The sequence below is a fragment of the Scyliorhinus canicula genome, chromosome 14 (assembly GCF_902713615.1).
Source record: "Scyliorhinus canicula chromosome 14, sScyCan1.1, whole genome shotgun sequence".
NCBI lineage: Eukaryota > Metazoa > Chordata > Chondrichthyes > Carcharhiniformes > Scyliorhinidae > Scyliorhinus > Scyliorhinus canicula.
Window position 1 is genome coordinate 160162180 of NC_052159.1, and position 13677 is coordinate 160175856.

A 13677-nucleotide genomic window follows, 5' to 3' on the forward strand; every position below is an offset into this window, starting at 1 on the left:
ACATGAGCAGATCCAAACTCTAGCTGCAGTTTGAAGCCAGCCTATCAACTTCTACACTCTTCAAATATTGACTGATTCCGTCTGGAAAACACCATTGATGTGACCATCAATTCACTCGAGACACGATTGGAAGTAAACTGTGGTTTTAATAGACTTACAACTGAGCCTGCCTGTGACCAGAAGAACTGAGGGCACGCTCACGGCTGCAGCACATTGTACTTCTGGTAGTGGGAGGGGCCATGGGTGGAGCCATGGGCGGAGCCATGGGCGGAGCCGAGTGTGGAGCCCTGCACAAGCTCCTCATCTCCTCCTGTGGGCAAAGCCACGCAATCGGCTCACAGACAGAGCCCACAAGGACACAATACTATACACTGTTAATTATATGAAGTACATTCACCACATTCACCCCCTGTAAAAAAATCAAGTCCGGCGGGGGTGACAGGTCTACAGGATGAGCCGGTCCGGTGGCCGAGTCGTCCTTTGGGATCGGCGCAGCACCGGGGTTGCAGCCTCTTCGGGTGGCTCGATGGTGACGGTCGGCCTGGATATGAGGGTGGACTCCAAGGGTGTTTCGGTCTGAGCTCCGTTCCTGACCGGTGCAACGGGCGAAGGGGGGCACAGGAAACCTATAGGCATAGGGGCGCAGGGCGTGGAGGGCTGGGTGGGGTGTAGTGTGAGGGGTATCTCGGCGGTGGTGGTGGTCGTGGTGGATCCTGCAGGCGCCAGGTCCCGGAGGGAAACGGTGTCCTGACGGCCGTCGGGGTATTCATTAAAGGCGTAGTGTTGGTTTGAGTGTAGCAGTAGTACCCTCTCTACTAGTGGGTCCGTTTTGTGTGTCCGGACGTGCTTCCGGAGGAGAACCGGGCCCGGTGTCCTCAACCAAGATGGGAGCGAAGCTCCCGTGGTAGTGCCCCTAGGGAAAACAAATAGTCGTTTGTGAGGGGTCTGATTAGTGGCAGTGCACAGGAGGGACCTAATTGCATGGAGCGCGTCGGGGAGGACCTCCGGCCAGTGGGAGGTCGGGAGATTCCTGGACCGGAGGGTCGGTAGGAATTTCTTCCAGACCGTCGCGATCTCCCTCTCCACCTGCCCGTTCCCCCTGGGGTTATAGCTGGTAGTCCTGCTCGAGGCGATGCCCTTGTCGAGCAGGTACTGACGCAGCTCGTCACTCATGAAGGACGAAGCCCTGTCGCTGTGTACGTAGCTGGGGAAACCGAACAGGGTGCAGACACTGTGCAAGGCTCTGATGACTGTGTGGGAGGTCATATCGGGGCACGGGATGGCAAAGGGGAAGCGGGAGAATTCGTCTATGACGTGAGGAAGTTCACATTTCGATTGGTCGAGGGGAGTGGCCCTGTCTGGTCTATAGAAGTGCGGTTTACACTCCGCTCAGATCGGGCAATCCCTGGTGATGGCTTTTACCTCCTCGGTGGAGAAAGGCAGATTTCGGGCTTTGACGTAGTGGGCGAGCCGGGTGACCCCCAGGTGGCAGAGGTCATTGTGGATAGCCTTTAGGCGGTCGTCTTGCGCGCTGGCGCACGTGCCACGGGTCAGGGCATCTGGGGGCTCGTTGAGCTTCCCCAGTCGGTACATAATATCGTAATTGTAGGTGGAGAGTTCGATCCTCCACCTCAAGATTTTATCGTTTTTTGTTTTGCTCCTTTGTGAGTTGTCGAACATGAAGGCAACCGATCTCTGGTCGGTGATGAGGGTAAACCTCCTACCTGCGAGGTAGTGCCTCCAGTGCCGTACGGCTTCCACAATGGCTTGAGCTTCCTTTTCGACTGAGGAGTGTTGAAGTTCCGAAGCGGAGAGGGTTCGGGAGAAGGCGACTGGTCTCCCTGGCTGATTCAGAGTGGCGGCGAGAGTGACCGCTGAGGCATCGCTCTCCACCTGAAAGGGGACGGATTCATCTACTGCCCGCATGGCGGCTTTGGCAATGTCCTCCTTGATGCAGTTGAAGGCCTGGCGGGCCTCTGCTGACAGAGAATAGTGGGCGGGCTTTGTCCACATACTGGGGGACCCACTGACTGTAATAAGAGAAGAATCCCAGGCACCTCTTGAGGGCCCTGGGACAATGAGGGAGAGAGAGCTGTAAGAGGGGGCGCATACGGTCCGGGTCGGGGCCTAGGACTCCGTTTTCCACGACATAGCCGAGGATGGCTAGTCTGGTAGTGCGGAAAACGCATTTCTCCTTATTGTAGGTGAGGTTGAGTTTCTGGGCGGTTTGGAGAAATCAGTGGAGGTTGGTGTCGTGGTCCTGCTGATCATGGCCGCAGATGGTGACATTGTCCAAGTATGCAAACGTGGTCCGCAGCCCGTACTGGTCCACCATTCGGTCCATTGCTCGTTGGAACACCAAGACCCCATTCGTGAAGCCAAAGGGGACCCGGGGGAAATGGAAGAGGCGGCCATCGGCCTCGAACGCCGTGTAGTGGCGGTCCTCCAGGCGGATTGGGAGCTGGTGGTATGCAGACTTCATATCCACCGTGGAGAATATGCGGTACTGGGCGATCTGGTTGACCATGTCTGCAATTCTGGGGAGGGGGTACGCATCGAGGTGCGTGAACCGGTTAATGGTTTGGCTATAATCAACCACCATCCGGAGCTTTTCCCCGGTCTTGACGACCGCCACCTGAGCTCTCCAGGGGCTGTTACTGGCCTCTATGACTACCTCACGTAGGAGCCGCTGGACTTCGGCTCGGATGAATACTCTGTCCTGCAGGCTGTACCGCCTGCTGCGAGTGGCTACTGGTTTAAAGTTAGCCGTTAGGTTAGCGAACAGTGGAGGGGGGACGATTTTTAGGGTCGCTAAGCTGCATATAGTGAGAGGAGGTAGGGGTCCCCTGAAGCTGAGTGTGAGGATCTTGAGGTTGCATTGAAAGTCGAGCCCGAGTAAGAGTGGGACGCAGAGGTCGGGGAGTATGTACAGCTGGAAATTAGAGTAGCTGGCGCCCTGAATCGTTAGGGTCGCAACGGTGCGCCCTTGTATTTGGACCGAGTGCGAGCCCGAGGCGAGGGAGATAGTTTGCCGTGCAGGGAAGATAGGGAGCGAACAGCGTCTTACCAGGTCAGGATGCACGAAGCTCTCGATGCTCCCGGAGTCGAAGAGACACGGTGTCTTGTATCCGTTGACTTGAACGGACATCATCGAGCTCCGGAGGTGCTTCGGACGTGACTGGTCCAACGTGACTGCGTTGAGTTGTGGGTAGTCGGCGGCTCGATCAGCAGTGCTGGAGTGGCCCCGTGATAACTGTCCGCGGAGGTCGTAGTTGTCGGGATGAACATCGGGTGATGGCCAAGATGGCGGCCCCCGTTGATCGCACGTGGCGGGTGGAGGCGGAGTCGGCAGACACGCTGCAACGTTGCGAGGCCTGTGGGCCTGCGAGTTGGGGGAGCGATTGTTCTGGACTGCGGGGGAGTTAGAGGATTTTGATTTCGCCAGGCATACTTTAGCATAATGTCCTTTTTGACCGCAGCTGCTGCAGGTCGCGTTGCGGGCCGGGCAGTGCTGCCGTGGGAGTTGGGGCTGGCCACAAAAATGGCACGCTGGCGCTCCATAGTGAGTGGGTGGCCGCGCGGCGCAGGCCTGGGGCAGTCGCTGGTCGGGGGTCCACGATGGCGTCGCTTGGTCTGTGGGGAATGAGTTGAGACCTTGAAACGCGACCTCCATAGTGGTTGCTAGCGCTACCGTGTCCTCCAAGTTCTCGGCCCCTTTTTCGAGTAGTCGCTGGCGCACATAGTTAGACAGGACCCCCGCAACATACACATCACGGACAGCGAGTTCCATATGCTGGGAGGCAGTTACAGCCTGAAAGTTGCAGTCCCGAGCAAGGGCTTTCAAGTCGCGCAGGAAGTCCTCTAGCGACTCTGCGGGGTGCTGGCGACCGGTAGTGAAAATGTGCCGCGCGTAGACCTCGTTTACCGGCCGCAGATATAATAGGTCGAGCATAGCGAGGGCCTCAGTGTAGGAGTCGGTACAGTTGAGTTGCGTAGAGATGCGATGGCTCCACCGTGCGTGCAGTAGGCTGAGTTTCTGCTCCTCTGTAGTAGCGGAGGTAGTCGATGCAGCCAGGTAGGACTTGAAACACCGAAGCCAGTGTAGGAAGATTTCCTTCGCCTCTGCAGCCTGTGGGCCGAGTTGTAGTCGATCAGGTTTGAGGGCTGATTCCATAGTAGTTTTCTTAAGTCTATTAAATTGATGTGACCATCAATTCACTCAAGACACGATTGGAAGTAAACTGTGGTTTTAATAGACTTACAACTGAGCCTGCCTGCGACCAGAAGAACTGAGGGCAGGCTCACACAGCTGCAGCACTTTATACTTCCGGTAGTGGGAGGGGCCATGGGCGGAGCCGAGGGTGGAGCCGTTTACAAGCTCCTCATCTCCCCCTGTGGGCAGAGCCGCGCAACGGCTCACAGACAGAGCCCACAAGGACACAATACTATACAGTGTGAATTATATGAAGTACATTCACCACAATCCTGAACCCTCAATTCTAACTGGCTCACTGTCCAAATATGTAAGGGGGAGGGGAAATGTTTCCAGGCCAGTCGCTGGGTGTCAGAAACTTGTGGCGTGATTGATTTGAATTTGAATCAGATATTTACATTTTCCGTAAATATTACTGGACTGATAGTTCTACGGCGATAGATTCAATGCGGTGTTATCGAACTGTTGCTGGTGTCCTTTATCCATTTTACAAATTATTGCCAGGAACGGCGAGTTTTGGGACCTAGTATATTTGATGTTTGCACCCTGGTACACTTGGTGTTTGCGACCTGGTACACTTGGTGTTTGCGACCTGGTACACTTGGGGGGCGATTCTCCGCTGCCCACGACGGGTCGGAGAATAGCGGGAGGGCCTTCCCGACATTTTTCCCGACCTCCCGCTATTCTCCCCCCCCCCCCCCCCCCCCCCCGCCACGGCCGCCCCACGACACGAATTGCTGCTCGCCGTTTTTTACGGCGAACAGCGATTCTCCCCAGGCCGATGGGCCGAATTCCCAGGCCTTTACGGCTGTTTTCACGAATGCAAACACACCTGCTCTCACCGTTCGTGAAAACGGCCGCAAAGTGCCGTTCTGGACAACCATGGCACCGATTGGCACGGCCGCAACAGAATGGGGATGAGAAAAATATCAGCCATGATTGAATGGCGGAGCAGACTCGATGGGCCAAGTGGCCTAATTCTGTTCCTATGTCTTATGGTCTTATGGTGACTGTATCGACATGCCTCACAACCCAAAGTGCCACCTGAGCTGGTTCCAAATCTTACAGGATGCCACCACCACCACCAGACTAGGTGTATACCTGGCCAGGGAGAACAGGAGAGGGGCCGTAACCAGCGCCTTTAAACACCCCCTCGCAGGAGGCCTCCTCCATTTGCACGCACTCCGATACGCCCCACCCCCTTACCGCCACACCTATTTCACATTCACAGCCCAGTAATAATGTTGTAAATTTGGTGATGCTAGCCCCCCTGCCCACTCTCCCCTTTGCCAGGAGGCTCTCCATATCATGGGTGTCTAACCTGCCCACACGCAGGCCAAATTTACCTTCTCCATCCTCACAAAAAATGCTTTTGGGAGGAAGTTGAGGAGAGTGTTAAACAAGTAACCACGGGGAAATTTCCATTTTTATGGTTTTCACTCTGCCGAGGAGAGTGGGCGAGCTTCCCATTTTTTCAGGGCCCCTCCCTGCCCCTCCACCAAGCTGGCCAAGTTCGGTTGTGCATTGTGACCCAACCATGAGCCACCTGAATACCAAAATACCTGAATCTCGTCTTGGCAGCTTAAACGGCAACTCTCCCGGTTCCCACCCCTCCCCGGGAATTCACCTTGTTCTCCGACATATTGAATTTGTACCCTGAAAAGAATCCAAACTTCCCCAAAAATCCCATTATTTATTCCAGACATACAAGCGGATCTGAGAGGTCCAGCAACAGGTTGTCCGGGTAGAGAGATGCCCTGTTCTCCCTGTCTCCTCTCACTATGCCTTCCTAGTCCTTCGATGCCAGACATGCAGTGGCCAGGGGCTCCATAGCTCGAGTAAATAACAGTGGCGGTGACGGGAATCCCAGTCCCATGTCCTTATGAAGTGGGAAATACCCCAAATTCACCACATTGGTCCTCACACACGCCGTGGGGACGGCAGAGAGCAATCTGACCCAGGAGATGAATGTTGGCCCAAACCCAAACCGTCCCAGGACCTCGGACAGGTACCCCCACGCCACCCAGTCACATGCCTTCTCTGCACCCATGGAAATAATAACTTCCGGCACCTTCCCCCGGACGCGGTCATCAACATGTTCAGAAACTGTCCAATGACAACTGTCGCCCCCTGACAAAGCCTGTCTGATCCTCAGAGACCACCTCCGGTGCACACCCCTCCAATCGCCTCGCCAAAACCTTCGCCAAAACCTTCACCAAAACCTTCGCCAAAACCTTCGCCAAAATCTTCACCAAAACCTTCGCCAAAACCTTCGCCAAAACCTTCACCAAAACCTTCACCAAAATCTTCACCAAAACCTTCACCAAAACCTTCACCAAAACCTTCGCCGAAACCTTCGCCGAAACCTTCGCCAAAATCTTCACCAAAACCTTCACCAAAACCTTCGCCGAAACCTTCGCCAAAACCTTCACCAAAACCTTCACCAAAACCTTCGCCAAAACCTTCACATCCGTTTTCACCAAGGATTTGGTTTCAGATTCCAGCATCCGCACGAATTGCTTTTATCCAGTTTTTTTCACTAAAGAAATGGGCTGATAAGACCCACACTCTACCAGATCCTTTTCCTTCTTTGGGGTCAAGGAGATGGATGCTTTCTCCAATGTAGCAATTCCTCCCATGCCCACGACGCATTATACATCCCTGGAGATGTTGAGGCAACACTGCCGAGAACTATTTATAAAATTCCACTGGGAAGCTATCCGGCCCAGTACCTTCCCCAAATGCATCAACCCAATGCCCTCCATTACCTCCTGCAGCGCCAATGGCATCTCCAATCCCTGTTCCCTCCACTCCTTCACCACCAGGAATTACAGCTCATCTAGAAAGTGTTCCATCTCCACCCAGGGCTCGAAATTATAACACCCCCCATAAAATGTCCCAAATGCCCCGTTAATGTTTCCCAGGGTCGTCACCAGCCCGCAATCTCCCCACCCCTAACTTGAGCTAACTCCCATGTGGCTGCCTGCCATATCAACCAATGGACGAACAGGTGGTTGGCCTTCTCCCCGTGCTCATAAAACTCCCCTTGCGCAACGGAGCTGCCCCACCACCCTCCCGAGCAATACCTGACTCCACCTGCAGCCTCTTCCTTTCCGCTTACAGCTCTCTCATCGGGGCCGCTGAACACCATCAGTCCACCTCCAGAATTACCTCAACCAACCTCTGCCTCTCACCCTTATCCCTGTCAACCTTATAGGATATCACTTCGCCCCTAACCACTGCCTTCAATGCTTCCCGAAACGTGGGGGACAAAACCTCCCAGTTCTGGTTAAACTCCATGTAGTCCTCTATTGCAAAGCTGCCTTCTTACAGAACTCCTTGTCCACCAGGAATGCTGAATCTAATCTTCATGGGGGACTCGGTCCGTTTCAACCCTCACGTCCACCTGATGCGGCGCATGGTTCGAAAGTGTGAAAATAGATAAATCCCCTGGACTGGATGGGATTTATCCTAGGATTCTCTGGGAAGCTAGGGAGGTTATGCTGCATTTGGGACATTTTATGGGGGGTGTTATAATTTCGAGCCCTGGGTGGAGATGGAACACTTTCTAGATGAGCTGTAATTCCTGGTGGTGAAGGAGTGGAGGGAACAGGGATTGGAGATGCCATTGGCGCTGCAGGAGGTAATGGAGGGCATTGGTGTTAGTGAGGCCACACCTGGAGTATTGTGTTCAGTTTTGGTCTCCTTACCTGAGAAAGGATGTACTGGCACTGGAGGGTGTGCAGAGGAGATTCAGTAGGTTAATCCCAGAGCTGAAGGGGTTGGATTACGAGGAGAGGTTGAGTAGACTGGGACTGTACTCGTTGGAATTTAGAAGGATGCGGGGGATCTTACAGAAACATATAAAATTCTGAAGGGAATGGATAGGACAGATGTGGACAGTGTGTTTTCACTGGCGGGTGGAGCAGAACTAGGGGGCATAGCCTCAAAATAAGGTGAAGTAGATTTAGGACTGAGCTCAGGAGGCACTTCTTGATTGATTGATTGATTGATTGATTGATTGATTGATTGATTGATTGACTTGATTCATTGTCACATGTACTGGAGTACAGTGAAAAGTATTTTTCTGCGGCCGAGGGAACGTACGCAGTACGTACAAAGTAGACAAAAGAATAATCAACAGAGATCATTGACCAATGGTACACTGACAAACAGTGATTGGTTACAGTGTGGAACAGGGGCCAAACAAAGCAAATACATCTTCACCCAAAGGGTTGTGAATCTATGGAATTCCTTGCCCAGTGAAGCAGTTGAGGCTCCTTCATTAAATGTTTTCAAGATAAAAAGTTTTTTGAAGAATAAAGGAATAAAGAGTTATGGTGTTCGGGTGGGAAAGTGGAGCTGAATCTACAAAAGATCAGCCATGATGGCCTACACCTGCTCCTAGTTCTTATGTTCGTATGTTTCTTGAGATCACGCTGAGTGAATCCTATTGGCTGAAGACTGACATCTGTGATGCTGGGGAGAGACCAAGATGGATCATCCACTCGTCACTTTTGGCTGAAGATTGTTGCAAATGCCTCAGCCTTGACTTTTGCACAGATGTGCTGGGCTCCTCCATCATTGAGGATGGGGATATTTGTGGAACCTCCTCCTCCAGTGCGTTGTTTAATTGTCCACCATCATTCATGGCTGGGTGTGGCAGGACAGCAGAGCTTAGATCTGATGCATTTGTTGTGGAATCGCTTAGTTCTGTCTATCACTTGCTGCTTATGCTGTTTGGCACACATGTAGTCCTGTGTTGTAGCTTCACCAGTTGAAACCTCATTTTGGGTCTGCCTGATGTTGCTCCTGGCATGCTCTCCTGCACTCTTCATTGAGCCAGGGTTGATCCCCTGGCTTGATGGTAATGGGAGAGTGGGGGATATGCCGGGCCATAGAACATAGAACGATACAGCGCAGTACAGGCCCTTCGGCCCACGATGTTGCACCGACATGGGAAGTCAAAAACTAAAGGCCATCTAACCTACACTATGCCCTTATCATCCATATGCTTATCCAATAAACTTTTAAATGCCCTCAATGTTGGCGAGTTCACTACTGTTGCAGGTAGGGCATTCCACGGCCTCACCACTCTTTGTGTACCTACCTCTGACCTCTGTCCTATATCTATTACCCCTCAATTTAAAGCTATGTCCCCTCGTGCTAGCCACCTCCATCCGCGGGAGAAGGCTCTCACTGTCCACCCTATCTAACCCTCTGATCATTTTGTATGCCTCTATTAAGTCACCTCTTAACCTTCTTCTCTCTAACGAAAACAACCTCAAGTCCATCAGCCTTTCCTCATAAGATTTTCCCTCCATGCCAGGCACCATCCTGGTAAATCTCCTCTGCACCCGTTCCAAAGCTTCCACGTCCTTCCTATAATGAGGCGACCAGAACTGTACGCAATACTCCAAATGCGGCCGTACCAGAGTTTTGTACAGCTGCAACATGACCCCATGGCTCCGGAACTCAATCCCTCTACCAATAAAGGCCAACACACCATAGGCCTTCTTCACAACCCTATCAACCTGGATGGCAACTTTCAGGGATCTAAGTACATGGACACCGAGATCCCTCTGCTCATCCACACTGCCAAGAATTTTACCATTAGCCAAATATTCCGCATTCCTGTTATTCTTTCCAAAGTGAATCACCTCACACTTCTCTACATTAAACTCCATTTGCCACCTCTCAGCCCAGCTCTGCAGCTTATCTATGTCCCTCTGTAATCTGCAACATCCTTCCACACTGTCTACAACTCCACCGACTTTAGTGCCGTCTGCAAATTTACTCACCCAACCTTCTGTGCCCTCCTCTAGGTCATTTATAAAAATGACAAACAGCAACGGCCCCAGAACAGATCCTTGTGGTACGCCACTCGTAACTGAACTCCATTATGAACATTTGCCATCAACCACCACCCTCTGTCTTCTTTCAACTAGCCAATTTCTGATCCACATCTCTAAATCACCCTCAATCCCCATGAGGTTTCAGATTGTGGTTGAATACAATTCTGCTGCTGATGATGGCCCACAGCGCCTCATGGATGCCCAGTTTTGTGTTAATAGATCTGTTCAAAGTCTATCTCAATTAGCACGGTGGTAGTGCCACACAACACAATGGAGGCTATCGTCAATGTGAAGTCGGAACTTTGTCTCCACAGGGACTGTGCGGTGGTCACTTCTACCGATCCTGTCATAGACAGATGCATCTGTAGCAGGCAGATTGGTGAGGATGAGGTCAAGTACGTTTTTCCCTCTTGTTGGTTCCCTCACCACCTGCTGTAGTCCCAGTCTAGCAGCACCATCCTCACAGGAGGTCTCTGGACTATCCCTCTTCCCCCCCCCCCCCCCACCCCCTCCCCTCCCCGCTATCAAGGTCCGCCATCCCAGTCTAATACGAACTAACTCCAGGCCACTCTCTAGTTCAGGTCCACCCAGCCACAGAAACACCTGCATCACCAGCACGCTCCCCCTACCAGCCCCTCTCCCCTTAATGCCCCCATCACCTCAAACCTCCCACCCTTCCAACCCAGCCTAACCGCATTGCTCCGATCTCCCTCCCTGGCTTCCCACCGCAGCCCTCCCCCACACTGCTTCCATTTACTAACATCTCTGCTGGCATGGCAACCCTTACCTGGAGATCCACTCAATGGACTCCAGTCAGGACACTTAAACAATCCTTCCCCCAACTCCCCCTCCCCAACCACCAAGCTTGGGAAAGAACCAGTCCAGCCCATCACCCCCTCCCACTGAAGCCCCCCCCCCCCCCCCATCTCCAGCAGGATAAAGAACCCGGGACGCGGAACCATCCCACCATCAACCATAACAAAAAGACTAGTACCTGCGGCTCTAACAATTCCCAATTCACATTAAAGAACATCAAAATTTACACATTCCCTCCCCCAAACAGTGCTTCCTGACAACGTCATTCACCTCCTGCGATGGTGTTCCGATAACGCTCCTTGTTCTTGTTTCCTACCCGCAGTTTACAAGGCTACAACGTCCCGAATCAGACCTTGCTCCGAAAGAGGTCTACCTTGGCCTTACTAACACCTGCTCACTGCTGGGCCAGGTCAGACCCAATGTCCTGATAGATCCGTATCCGCTGAGCCTCCCAGCTGCAATCTCGTGTGGCATTCATCCACCTCAAAATCCGCTCCTTCTCCTGAAACTTGTGAATCCGAACAATCACCACCCATGGCGGGTTTCCTGCTCTCGGCCTATGTCACAGCGATTGATGAGCCCGATCCACCTCTCGGGGATTCTCAAAAACCACCCCCCCAACCAGATTCCCAAACATCATATCCTCGTACCCTCAACCCCCTCCGGCAATCCGACCGAGGGGCTGGTTTAGCACAGGGCTAAATCGTTGGCTTTGAAAGCAGACCAAGCCAGACCAGCACGGTTCAATTCCTGTACCAGCCTCTCCGAACAGGCACCGGAATGTGGCGACTAGGGGCTTTTCACAGTAACTTCATTTGAAGCCTACTTGTGACAATAAGCGATTATTCATTTTCATTTTCATATGTATTTCTGAGGCTGTATAACATTAACATAGAACATAGAACAGTACAGCACAGAACAGGCCCTTCGGCCCTCAATGTTGTGCCAAGCATTGTCGAAACCAAGATCAAGCTATCCCACTCCCTGTCATTCTGGTGTGCTCCATGTGTCTATCCAATAACCGCTTGAAAGTTCCTAAAGTGTCCGACTCCACTATCACAGCAGGCAGTCCCTTCCACACCCTAATCACTCTCTGAGTAAAGAACCTACCTCGGACATCCCTCCTGTATCTCCCACCCTGAATCTTATAGTTATGCCCCCTTGTAACAGCTACATCCACCCGAGGAAATAGTCTCTGAACGTCCACTCTATCTATCCCCCTCATCATCTTATAAACCTCTATTAAGTCACCTCTCAACCTCCTCCGCTCCAAAGAGAAAAGCCCTAGCTCCCTCAACCTTCCCTCATAAGACCTATCCTGAAAACCAGGCAGCATCCTGGTAAATCTCCTTTGCACCCTTTCCAATGCTTCCACATCCTTCCTATAGTGAGGTGACCAGAACTGCACACAATACTCCAAATGTGGTCTCACCAGGGTCATGTATAGTTGCAGCATAACCCCACGGCTCTTAAACTCAAGCCCCCTGTTAATAAACGCTAACACACTATAAGCCTTCTTCACGGCTCTATCCACTTGAGTGGCAACCTTCAGAGATCTGTGGACATGAACCCCAAGATCTCTCTGTTCCTCCACATTCCTCAGAACCCTGCCGTTGACCCTGTAATCCGCATTCAAATTTTTTCTCCCAAAATAAATCACCTCGCACTTATCAGGGTTTGGATTGGATTGGATTGGATTGGATTTGTTTATTGTCACGTGTACCGAGGTACAGTGAAAAGTATTTTTCTGCAAGCAGCTCAACAGATCATTCAGTACATGGAAGAAAAGGGAATTAAACAAAATTCAAGAAAATACAGGAGAATACATAATAGGGCAACACAAGATATAATGTAACTACATAAGCATTGGCATCGGTTGAAGCATACAGGGTGTAGTGTTAATGAGGTCAGTCAATAAGAGGGTCAAACTCCATCTGCCATTTTTCGGCCCAGCTCTGCATCCTATCAATGTCTCTTTGCAGCCTACAACAGCCCTCCACCTCATCCACTACTCCACCAATCTTGATGTCATCAGCAAATTTACTGACCCACCCTTCAGCCCCCCTCCTCCAAGTCATTGATAAAAATCACAAATAGCAGAGGACCCAGCACTGATCCCTGTGGTACACCGCTGGTAACTGGTCTCCAGTCTGAAAATTTTCCATCCACCGCCACCCTCTGTCTTCTAGGTGATAGCCAGTTACTTATCCAATTGGCCAAATTTCCCTCTATCCCACACCTCCTTACTTTGTTCATGAGCCGACCATGGGGAACCTTATCAAACGCCTTACTAAAATCCATGTATACGACATCAACTGCTCTACCTTCATCTTCACACTTAGTTACCTCCTCAAAGAATTCAATCAAATTTGTGAGGCAAGACTTACCCTTCACGAATCCATGTTGACTATCCCGGATTAGCTGCATCTTTCCAAATGGTCATAAATCCTATCCTTCAGGACCTTTTCCATTAACTTACCGACCACCGAAGTAAGACTAACTGGCTTATAATTACCAGGGTCATTCCTATTCCCTTTCTTGAACAGAGGAACACCATTCGCCACTCTCCAGTCCTCTGGCACTATCCCCATGGATAGTGAAGACCCAAAGATCAAAGCCAAAGGCTCTGCAATCTCGTCCCTTGCCTCCCAAAGAATCCTTGGATATATCTCATCTGGCCCAGGGGACTTGTTGACCCTCAGGTTTTTCAAAATTGCTAATACATCCTTCCTCAGAACATCTACCTCCTCCAGCCTACCCGCCTGTATCACACTCTCATCCTCAAAAACATGA